Raw genomic sequence first — 10349 nt, forward strand, 5'->3', positions numbered from 1 at the left:
TCCTGACGGCTTAGGACTGACCCATCAAACCAGGTTCATGTCACATGAACCGTCAGGAACTGCCGTCAGGGAATAACCCCGACAGGAGTTGCTTTACGCTTTCCTGACGAAAAGAAGCAGACAGGAATTCCATGTGTACAGGAACATATGCCTATCAGAATCAGAATACAATTTTACACACCACCACCATTTATACATCCACCCAGAAGTCAAAATATATGCACTAAATAAACATGTAATTGATCGCTTTTTTATAAGCCTTCTAAATTCAAATGCCATTGACTGATCATGTCCAGCACTTTAAAAACATGTCTAGCTAGTTAGGTTTACATCACATTTATATTAGTTCCTGAGTCGACTACAAAGAAAGTCTAGAAAATATTTGAGTTTGCAGGAGCATGTCAGACTACACAAAAGGAGTCCTTTGCACTATCTAGATCACATATTACAGCTTACAAAAGGAGAGCCTTCCCAGAAGCAGTTTGCTGTAAGTAGCTACCTTCATCGGCTCATTACAAATTAGTGTTGTCTTCGTGGCAATTTCTGCATTGAGAACCATAAGCGCCACTTCGAATATGCATGGGATGACTAGGGTATCCTACAAGGTGATATAACACAAAAAAAAATTAATGGTTGAAAAGTACATTCTCAATTATTGGTAAATCATTCATATGTACATAAACCAAAAGCCAATCAGTTACTTCACACAAATGGTGCAGTATTATGACTATATATATGAGGCTACAAGCTGACAGACATTACTTTGCAAAAAATATAACAGGACATCAAAATTCAGGAAATTAACTTTCTTGCATTATGACTATATATGATAGTTATGCTGCGGCCCTAATGCCATAGCCATTTATATTGCAATAGTTCTTGATGTAAGTATTTAACCAAATTCTAATACTGAGTGTAACATGCCTCTCTGTAGTACTTTGTTGCATTGCATCCAGTGGACAAAAAACAGACACCATGTATAAATTCAGTGCATTACTTTAGATCAAAGAAACAATAGCATGCCACTAGAAAGATGCATGATACATATAACCTGGGATGGAAAATCATTAAGATCAGAGAGTTAAACCATCTTACCAGATCCATATCATTCAGATCAGGGACCCTGGAACCGCACTGCTGCTGTTGGCTGACTGCTCGCTATAATTGGCAGGCTGCTTCACGGCCTGTTGCAAGCATAATAATAATCGTATAAAATTAAGATCGACAGGAGTAACACATATCAAGGAGGGCGAATAAATCTGTACCAATTTTGATTCAAACACTTCTAGAATAAATTATTACCAGTTGAGCATACATTGTTTTGAAACTGTGCAACACAATGGCTGCAACAATAATAATGCAGCAGCAAAATTGTCAAAGGAAAACATATAAATTGGATAGACAAATTATAAGAAAATAGGCGCATCAATTCTGCAGAAGTGAAGTCAAGTTTCATTAATGTCTAAACAAGCAAAATCATAGCACTAGCTGAACCAAGAATAGAATGAACAGACAAGGCAACGGAAGACAAGGCAACAGATGTCAATATTTTTGATGAATCATCTCAGCAGCACACAAAAATTTCTGAACCAAACACTTTTTCAGTGGCAATATTTCTAGCAATCAGGGGATGTATGCAATGACAGGAATAAGAAAAACAATTGCACAAAAAAGTGGCATCTTCACCTTTGGTAGAGGAATCCAACTTTTTTTGTTCTGAACTTTTCCTTTGGTAGACGTTGGCTCCAATTTCCTCTAACTTGTCCTGCTCACATACATTGACTAGAAAACATTCTGCTGTCTAGCAAAACAAAATCAGAGTATGCATGTAACGTTGAGTTCTTGAAGGAACACTCTGTTAATAAATGATACAAGCTAATGAAGGAACACTCTATTTAAATATTTAATGAACATAGCATCCCATGTTTTTCTTTTGATGTAAATCTAACAAGCTTATTCAGAGAAATTAAGTCCTTCAGGACTGTATTTTTTTATTTAAATACACTATGTGTCTCCTAATTACAACTATAAATAAATCAAACAAGTTCGGACAGATCATGGAAATTGTCCTTTAGCTGCTGTCTTGCAAAAACAGACTAACAAATCAAACAAGCATTTGTTCTTTCACGCCACAAGCAAATCATGGCAAAAATCATTTGCTACCAAATTAGACAGGAAATCAATACGACAATATGTGTATAGGGTTTAATTTGACTTGAATATATGCCAGTGCTCCATGAAAAGAACCCCCTAGACTCAGAGGGTAGGTGATTATTGATAAAGAATCACATGGTTAATAATACTAAATTTTGTGTACATCTATATTAGTTGGTAAGATGCAAACATATCATATATGGGTGGATACAGAGCGGATAGATATTTTTTAGGAGCCAGACATGCATGGATAGTGTTTTGATATAAATATTCATCCAATTATATCGGTACTATATAAATATTCCAACTCCCAGCTAGTAGCGATCCCATGCCTCCCAACCCTAGTCTTAAGGATGGCAACGGATCGGATTTGGGGCGGATATCCGCGGGTTCCGGGTTCTGCGGGTTCGGGTTTAGGGATGGTTTTTCACTCACGGTTTTCGGGTTCGGGGCTCCGAAACCAATCGGGTTCGGTTTCGGGTTTGGTTTTCCACCCGTGGATATCCAATGGATATCCGAAATAAATCATTTGGAATTAAAACTCATGTTTTATAATATACTAATAATAATTTGTTTACTTAGATTATTAAATTTATTTAAAGTTGACTCAGAAAAATATTTATTATTTGTTGCCTCTTATTTATACATGTAAATATGTGTATATATATCCGTGGGTTTCGGGTATCCATTCGGGTTTTGGGTATCCGTTCGGGTTTTGGGTATCCGCGGATTTGGTTTTGGTGATGGATTTCCAACCGAATCGGTTTTCGGGGTGGATTCGGGTTTCGATTTCAGGTTTCGGTTTTGGATGCACGGAGACTCCACCAGATCCAAACCCGACCCGTTGCCATCTTTACCTAGTCTCCTACATTTTGCTTTTTATATGGTTTCCATCTCTAGCACTAACCTTGAAAAAAAAGGTGAGGACTGATGGGAGAAGGGTGTTATGGGCCTGTTTGGATAGCTCCACCAGCTCTAGATCCATCAAATTCAAATTCAGATCTAAAAAAGTTTACCAAACATCTCCAGCTCCATCAGCTCCACTAATGGATCTACTCCACCAAATTGGTGGATCTGCCTAAATTGGTAAATCTCCTCGAGGGGTGCTCCACCAGATACAACTTTAATAGAGTTAGAGAAAATTACCCACCACTGGAGAAAAAAAAAAAACGATTCGATTCATTCTGTTTTTCACATTCACCGTCGCCAGCGCCCCTTCTCTCCCGCATCCCCACACCTCGCCGCGCCGGAGCCCCGGCCACAGCTCGCCCGAGACCCGCCTGTGAGCTCCCCAGGCCGCACGCCATGGCCGGCAGCGAGCTCCGGAGGCCGAGCTCCCCAGTCGTGCTGGAGCCCTACCCGCGAGCTCCCCAGGGTGCCCGCCATGGCTGGCCGCGAGCTCCGGAGGCCGAGCTCCCCAGGCCGCGCCGGAACCCCGCCCGCGAGCTCCCCAGGCCGCACGCCATGGCCGCCCGCGAGCTCTGCGATGGTCGCGACCTCCGCCCAATGCCGGCCGCGAGCCCTCCGGTGGCGCCGCGCCGCTCACCATGGCCGGACGCGCGAGCTCCGGAGGCCGCCCACCTGCCTCGTCGAGGCTGCGTCCGCCCGCCCCCTCCCCGCCCGAGGTCGCTGCTCCGTCTCGCAACCCCGATGCTCGAGGGCAGACATGGCCGCCGCCACGTCCTCCTGTGGCAGGACGGCCGCACGCCGCCCACTAGCCGGCCGAGCGCCGCTCAAGGCCGGCCGTGCGCCGCTCCCCACTCCCCACCGATGCTCTGCTCTGATCTGATCCAATCGGTAGGAAGACGAAGACCGAGGGATGAAGTGCTGACGCGTGGGACCCACGTGGAAGCGAAATAGAGATGAAGGTGGATCTGTCCCAAACAGCTCAGCTCTGCACCGCTTCATGATGGATCTAGGTGAATCCCAGATTCAGATCCACTTTTTGGTTTGGTGGAGCTGTCCCAAACAAATCCTATATCTCAAAGGCTGTTGGTGTAATGGTGATTAGATAGATTATTGATATAAGTGCCGAGTACATTTTAATTGTATCCACTTGGTTGTATTGGGGCATATGCCAATTGCCAAATATTGCTTCCATGCAACCTTCTGCAAGAGGTAATAATAAACCCATGTTTAGATGAAGGAAGCTTTGTTCCATCTCAAATAATTATGTTCCGGCCTGTAAATTGCTTAATAATAAAGCCTTTGGTGCTAAAGCGAAGTTAGGCAGCGCCTGTCTCATTCTCATCAATAAGTAACTCAGCTCATCTTGCTACCGGTGCTACTCACACACGAGTAGCCATAATATAGAGGAACTTTCACTTGGTGGGGTTCTACTTCTATAGGCCCTGTTAATATAGGGAAGTGAAGAATACAAGGAGTTGGCTCTTGTATGCCCTTTTCTGGAGTCGACGATCGTAAAATAGGAATCTATTAATAGGCTATGGTAATAATGTCTCACAGTCAATTATTGTTGACCTGTCATGAGGCTTAATTTTATTTATCACGTGTCACGTGCTATGTTACATGTATATGCCAGGTAGGTGTGTCTGAATTATACTCGGTTATTCACGGCATATTGATAGCTAGGTGGCAAAAGGCAAAATAATCCACATCATTGTTTACGTCGCTCCATGATAAAAATCTATACTTTGCTTGTATTGTTCATATGTTGTCACTCTTCAGTTGTTCACTAGCTCAATGCTCATGTTCTATATTAGTAAATATAAATTATAATGTCATATTATAGATGTTACAACAAAGAATGGCTTGAAGCAGGTGGTGTTGGCCGTGTACCACCCCACAAGGATAAAGAGTTATCACAAATGAGAATGACTTGTTTCAATAAGTTCTTTTGCATACCATAAAAAATGGCTAGGGTCAAAGAAGAGTACTCAAAACTCTCAAGTTGTTCATAAGAATTCAATGATCCTGATTCAATAAAATCATAAATGGGTTGTTTAAATTTCCCATGAGTGTGTTGAAGATTTGATCTTTGTCCACTCAAATATGAGGCATCTGTCAAGGAAAACAATTGCATACTCCTCTGGTTCCTAAAGCAAGTCGTTTTGGACATCGACAAGGTCTCAGAGCAACTTTGCCTGCTACTTTTTGCTATAAAATATTTATAAAATATAGTCAATATATACTTTTATGAAACTACATTTCGAGATGAATCTACTTACATCACTTTCATATTTTCAAACTCAACCTAAAAGAATTTATCTGTAGTCAAAGTTTAAAATGTTTGACTTAAGACAACCTCAAAACGACTTGCTTTAGAGGCCGGAGGGAGTACAATACAGGAGAGACAAGGACGTGGGATGTCAAAGGAGATTCTTTTGATTCTCTAGGTGGTATATATAGGTCTTCTTGAAGTTGCTGACCTCTCCCTTGATGCGCCAGAGTTGCAAGCTGTATCATTTGGTTTGGGTGATGTGGAGGCTAAAAGTGTGGAGGAGAACGAAACAATTGAGGAGGAAGAAGAAGTGGCAGCTTGATGCCCTTTATATTATGCAAGCTAGACTCTAATAATGTCACTGTTATATATAATAGCACTTATTAGACTTCCATCTGCATTTGCCTATGATGAATTATTGAACTCCAATGCTTTATGTTGTCATTTGTGAATGTAATGGGTATGAGACTGTTTTGTGTTTGTCTAGTACTCTAGAACTTTAATATGTCTTATCTAATATAAAAATGTTTAAACATATTCGTGTATGGTTTTTTTTTTTTGAAAAAATGATGTATCCCTGTATTTGTATATATCTTTCCGATACTGATATCTGTATCCATGTGGCATAGGTCTGTGTGTGTGATCCTTGAAGGTTATTGTTGCATTCATGTAATAAGGGAGGGGTGATACTTCTTATATATATAAAAGTAAGAATCTTCTTTCTTAATTTCCTGCAAACAGGTAATGTTCAGGCAGCCTCTCAAATTTGTCTTCGACAGAGTTCCACAGTTTCCAGCATTTAACCCTCTAACAGTCCAGGATATTAACTTCCAAGATCTAAAAGATGAAGTAACATTCATGTAATAAGGGAGGTGTGATACTTCTTCTGACGCTGAAACTGAGATTATTTTAAAAGCATAATTATTTTAATACCAACAGCCTGATGTTTTTTCTTGAATAAGCAAAAAGATTAACGTATTTTTAAAATTAAGATAGAAGAGTTTAAACATACAAACTTCGCGCTTCAAGCGAGCACCCTACCAGGAGGTCTACAAGGAGCGGCCTAAGGCCAGACCGTCCTATTATACTGATACAAGGTACTGTATGAAGCTAGACAACCAAGAGACGCGTGGCGTTTCTACTCAAGAAACGGCCTTCCGTCGTCGCTGCTTCTTGCTCGTCGCTCCCCCAGTTATTGCGAAGAAGGCGGCCAACACTTCGACAATGGAACTAGTCAGGTTCGCCTCGAAGAGCTCATCGTAAGCCTTCTTTCCGAACGGGGTCACCGTGGAAAGTCATGTGGTCAGCCCCAAGCGCTGCATGATGACCAACAGCCTGATGTTAAGACGACGGAGCAGTGGTTTTCTGAATTTCTAGAGACATCTGATACGTTTGCACTGATATCCGACAGAAGTCCATAGCATCTGTTTTCCATGCCTCCCAACCCTATACAGTCTTAGCTTGTAAGTACGCCTGTGCTGGCTATTCTCTCGAAAGCAAGGGATTTTGTGTCTCTTCTAGCTGGTTTTCTTTGTCTTGTGGATGTCCACACCAATAAGTATATAACACCAAGGGAAATGGATGATGCAGATAAATTGAAAAAAAGAGAGACCTTTAACTCAAAGGATAGGTGATCTATTGATGATCTGTCAGATGGTTACCAGCAGCCGTTTTTTCTCACTACTCACTTGTGTTAGTTTTTTTTACAATGACTCACTTGTGTTAACTAGTTTGAGGCCGTTTTTTTTTCTCTTTTACAGGTCGTGCTGCGCCGTGGAAGGTTTTTATTTAAGGAAGCAGTGAATTTTTATTAATCAACAACAATGATCGTAGATACAATAAAAACATTTGGTGGCTGCAGCAGGCAAACATGACGACTATAATACCATTGCAGCTTTAGCAAGGCAATGTGTCTTATCATTATTGAACCAGATACTTGAAATTTTGGTTGCTGTGGATTACACATAACTGAGCATCGTCATGGGTTTTGGAATAATCCACCATCATGCAGTAGCCGCCTCTTGTATTTCCCACCTAGTAGCTAAGCTCACAAGTGGCACTGTCATATCATGAGAATATAGAGTATCCATCACACACGAAAAAGTCGGCCATGAAAGGGAACTCTGAACTAAACGCATTTTTAGATAATGAAATGAAATATCTGGCTTCGTCCTATTGAAGAGGATCCAGATTGACTTATCAATTGTCGACCTGAATCTATGATTGCAATTCGGTTCCCAGTTTGTCAATTTTCTCTTAGTCAGTAAGTTGCTCATGCATTGTTTGGTCCAGATCAGGAGTTGAATTCCCAGGAATGCTGCATCGTGAACGCGCAAGAGGTAGGGGATTGATAATCAGCGCAGTATCAAGCAATTCACTAGGAAGTTAAAGTGCCAACAATCTGACAAGCCATAGGACTGTAGATCGTTCGTGTATCCGTTGTAGTGCTACATAGTTTCCTCGTGCTTTATAACAGCAATAATGTGCTTAAATTAACTGAGCAGGATTTTGGAGTCAGGATTCGTAGCGCCGAGCTTCTTCACGAAACGAGTTGTTAACACCGCCGGTGCGGAAACAAGGGACGGTACAGGAAGAACAGAATTGCGGAAGTAAATCTACCAGGAATGATTAAAAACAGAATTAGGGTTTTACATATTTTTCTCCTCCCCCTTTCACATCTCTCTCTTGCTACTTATACTGTAACCCTAATTGACCCAAGATGGGCCAGTCACCCTGGCACTCGGCTTCCTCAGTCTCTTGGGCCGAACTGGTGATGGCCTGGTTCCAGCAGCTGCTCCTTCAGAATCCCCTAGGCCTGCGGTGTTGACATTCCCCGGTCCTTGAAAGCCGGCATGTCCCTAGGCCGGTGCACGTGGAAACTGCTGGCGAAGAGTGACCAGCGGCTCCCAGGTAGCCAACTCTCGTGGAGTGTGAGACCACTGTATGAGACCTTGCTCCATGGAATGATCACCAGAAGACCAACGACGTTGTAGAATACGCAATGGCACCTGGAAGGTCTGCAAGTCAGAAGGTAAGGCCGACGATACTTGTTGAGCTCCAGGCGACAGCCTCAGCTGGGAAACATGAAACACCGGGTGTATCGATGAAGAAGGTGGTAACTCCAATTTGTAGGCAACTGGTCCGATCTTCTCGATAATGTTGAAAGGCCCAAAGAAACGAAATGACAGTTTATGATTTGATCGACGCAATAGAGAAGATTGAACATACGGCTGGAGCTTCAAGAACACTTTGTCACCGACTGAGAACACCCGCTCTGAACGGCCCTTGTCAGCTTGACACTTCATGCGTTCCTGAGCTCGCAACAAGTGCTGCTGGACAAGCTCCTGCATATGCCTTCGACCAGCCAGCCAAGATGCCAAATCTGGAGCCAGAGGAACCGAGTCCACATCTAGACCCATGTGTCGTGGAGGGAAGCCATACAGGACCTCGAATGGTGACTTGCCCAATGCTGAATGGAATGATGTATTATACCAGTACTCCGCAAGGGACAGCCAACGATGCCATTGGGAAGGGCAAGAATGAACAAAACAGCGGAGGAAGGTTTCGAGGCACTGATTTACTCGTTCGGTTTGGCCGTCCGTCTGAGGGTGGTACGAGGAGCTGAGGCGGAGAGAAATACCAGCTGCCTTGAACAGAGCCTGCCAAAACTGACTGGTGAAGACCTTGTCACGATCTAAAATGATAGAAGTTGGCAGACCATGCAGACGGTAGATATGATCTAGGAACAGCTGAGCCACTGTCTTGGCCGTGAAGGGGTGCTTTAATGCGAGAAAATGAGCAAACTTGGAAAACTTATCGACAACAACTAAGATGGCATTGGCAGCTCCTGATGGCGGAAGTCCCTCGACAAAATCCATGGAGATGATCTCCCAGGAAGAATGAGGTACTGGCAGAGGTTGCAGCAGTCCTGGGTATCGGGCTCTGTCGGGTTTAGCCTGCAAGCAAATGGGACACGACTGCACCATGTTCCAGACATCAGCTTTCATGCCATGCCAGAAGAAAAGAGGCTTCAATCGGGAGTAAGTAGATGGTGCACCGGAATGGCCCCCCATCGGGCTAGCATGAAAGGCTGTCAAGACTTGCTGTTGAAGAGGTTTACTGGATCCCAGCCAAATACGCCCCTTGTAGCGAATCACGCCTTGAACCAAAGAGTAGGAAGGCACTGAGTCCGGGTTGAGAGCCAATTGAGACAACAACTTAGTAGCCTCCAAATCCTCCTGATAGCTGAGCACCACGGCCTCTAACCACTGATGTGTAATAGAAGATATTGCGATAAGTTGCTCGGGATGGCGACGCCGAGACAAGGCATCAGCAGCGCCATTCTCAGTGCCTTTCTTGTAGAGGATCTTGTACCGGAGACCCATGAGACGAGCAAACACTTTTTGCTGCCATGCAGTATGAAGGCGTTGGTCATTGAGATGTATTAGACTTTGATGATCAGTGTGAATATAAAACTCGGCCTGGAGCAAGTAATGTCGCCAATGATCCACGGCCAACAAGATTGCCAAATATTCCTTCTCGTAGACAGTGAGGCCTTGATTCCTCTTGCTAAGTGGTTTGCTAATAAAGGCGAGTGGATGATTGTCCTGCTGAAGCACAACCCCAATTCCTGAACCCGAAGCATCAGTCTCGATGTGGAAAGGCTTAGTAAAATCGGGAAGAGCCAAGACTGGTGCTGAACAGAGAGCCGCTTTGAGCAGTTCAAAGGCTTCAGCATGAGCTGGGGTCCACACAAAGAGTTGATCCTTCTTGAGTAACTCAGTTAAGGGTTTAGCAAGAATACCGAAATGCTTGACAAATTTGCGATAATAACCAGCCAATCCGAGGAAGCCACGGAGCTCTCTGACGTTGGATGGTACTGGCCAGTCTGCCACAGCCTGCACCTTCGTTGGATCAGTGGATAAGCCAGCAGCACTAATCACGTGGTCGAGGTATGATATGGACTGGCTGGCAAAACTGCATTTGGATTTCTTTAACCTCCACTGATCACGGC

At 43.5% G+C, this 10349-nt stretch overlaps 1 long non-coding RNA gene across 1 annotated transcript; it reads right to left on the reverse strand.

Annotated features, from left to right (window-relative positions):
• Nucleotides 1-359: 359 nt before the first annotated feature.
• On the reverse strand, nucleotides 360-1720 carry LOC136545197 (uncharacterized). Its single transcript, XR_010780952.1, has 3 exons — nucleotides 1687-1720; nucleotides 1096-1172; nucleotides 360-598 (listed from the first exon to the last, which is right to left on the reverse strand). It is a non-coding gene; the product is annotated as an uncharacterized lncRNA (long non-coding RNA).
• Between the last annotated feature and the right edge of the window lie 8629 nt (nucleotides 1721-10349).

Source organism: Miscanthus floridulus, chromosome 3, assembly GCF_019320115.1.
Source record: "Miscanthus floridulus cultivar M001 chromosome 3, ASM1932011v1, whole genome shotgun sequence".
In the NCBI taxonomy this organism is placed as follows: Eukaryota; Viridiplantae; Streptophyta; class Magnoliopsida; order Poales; family Poaceae; genus Miscanthus; species Miscanthus floridulus.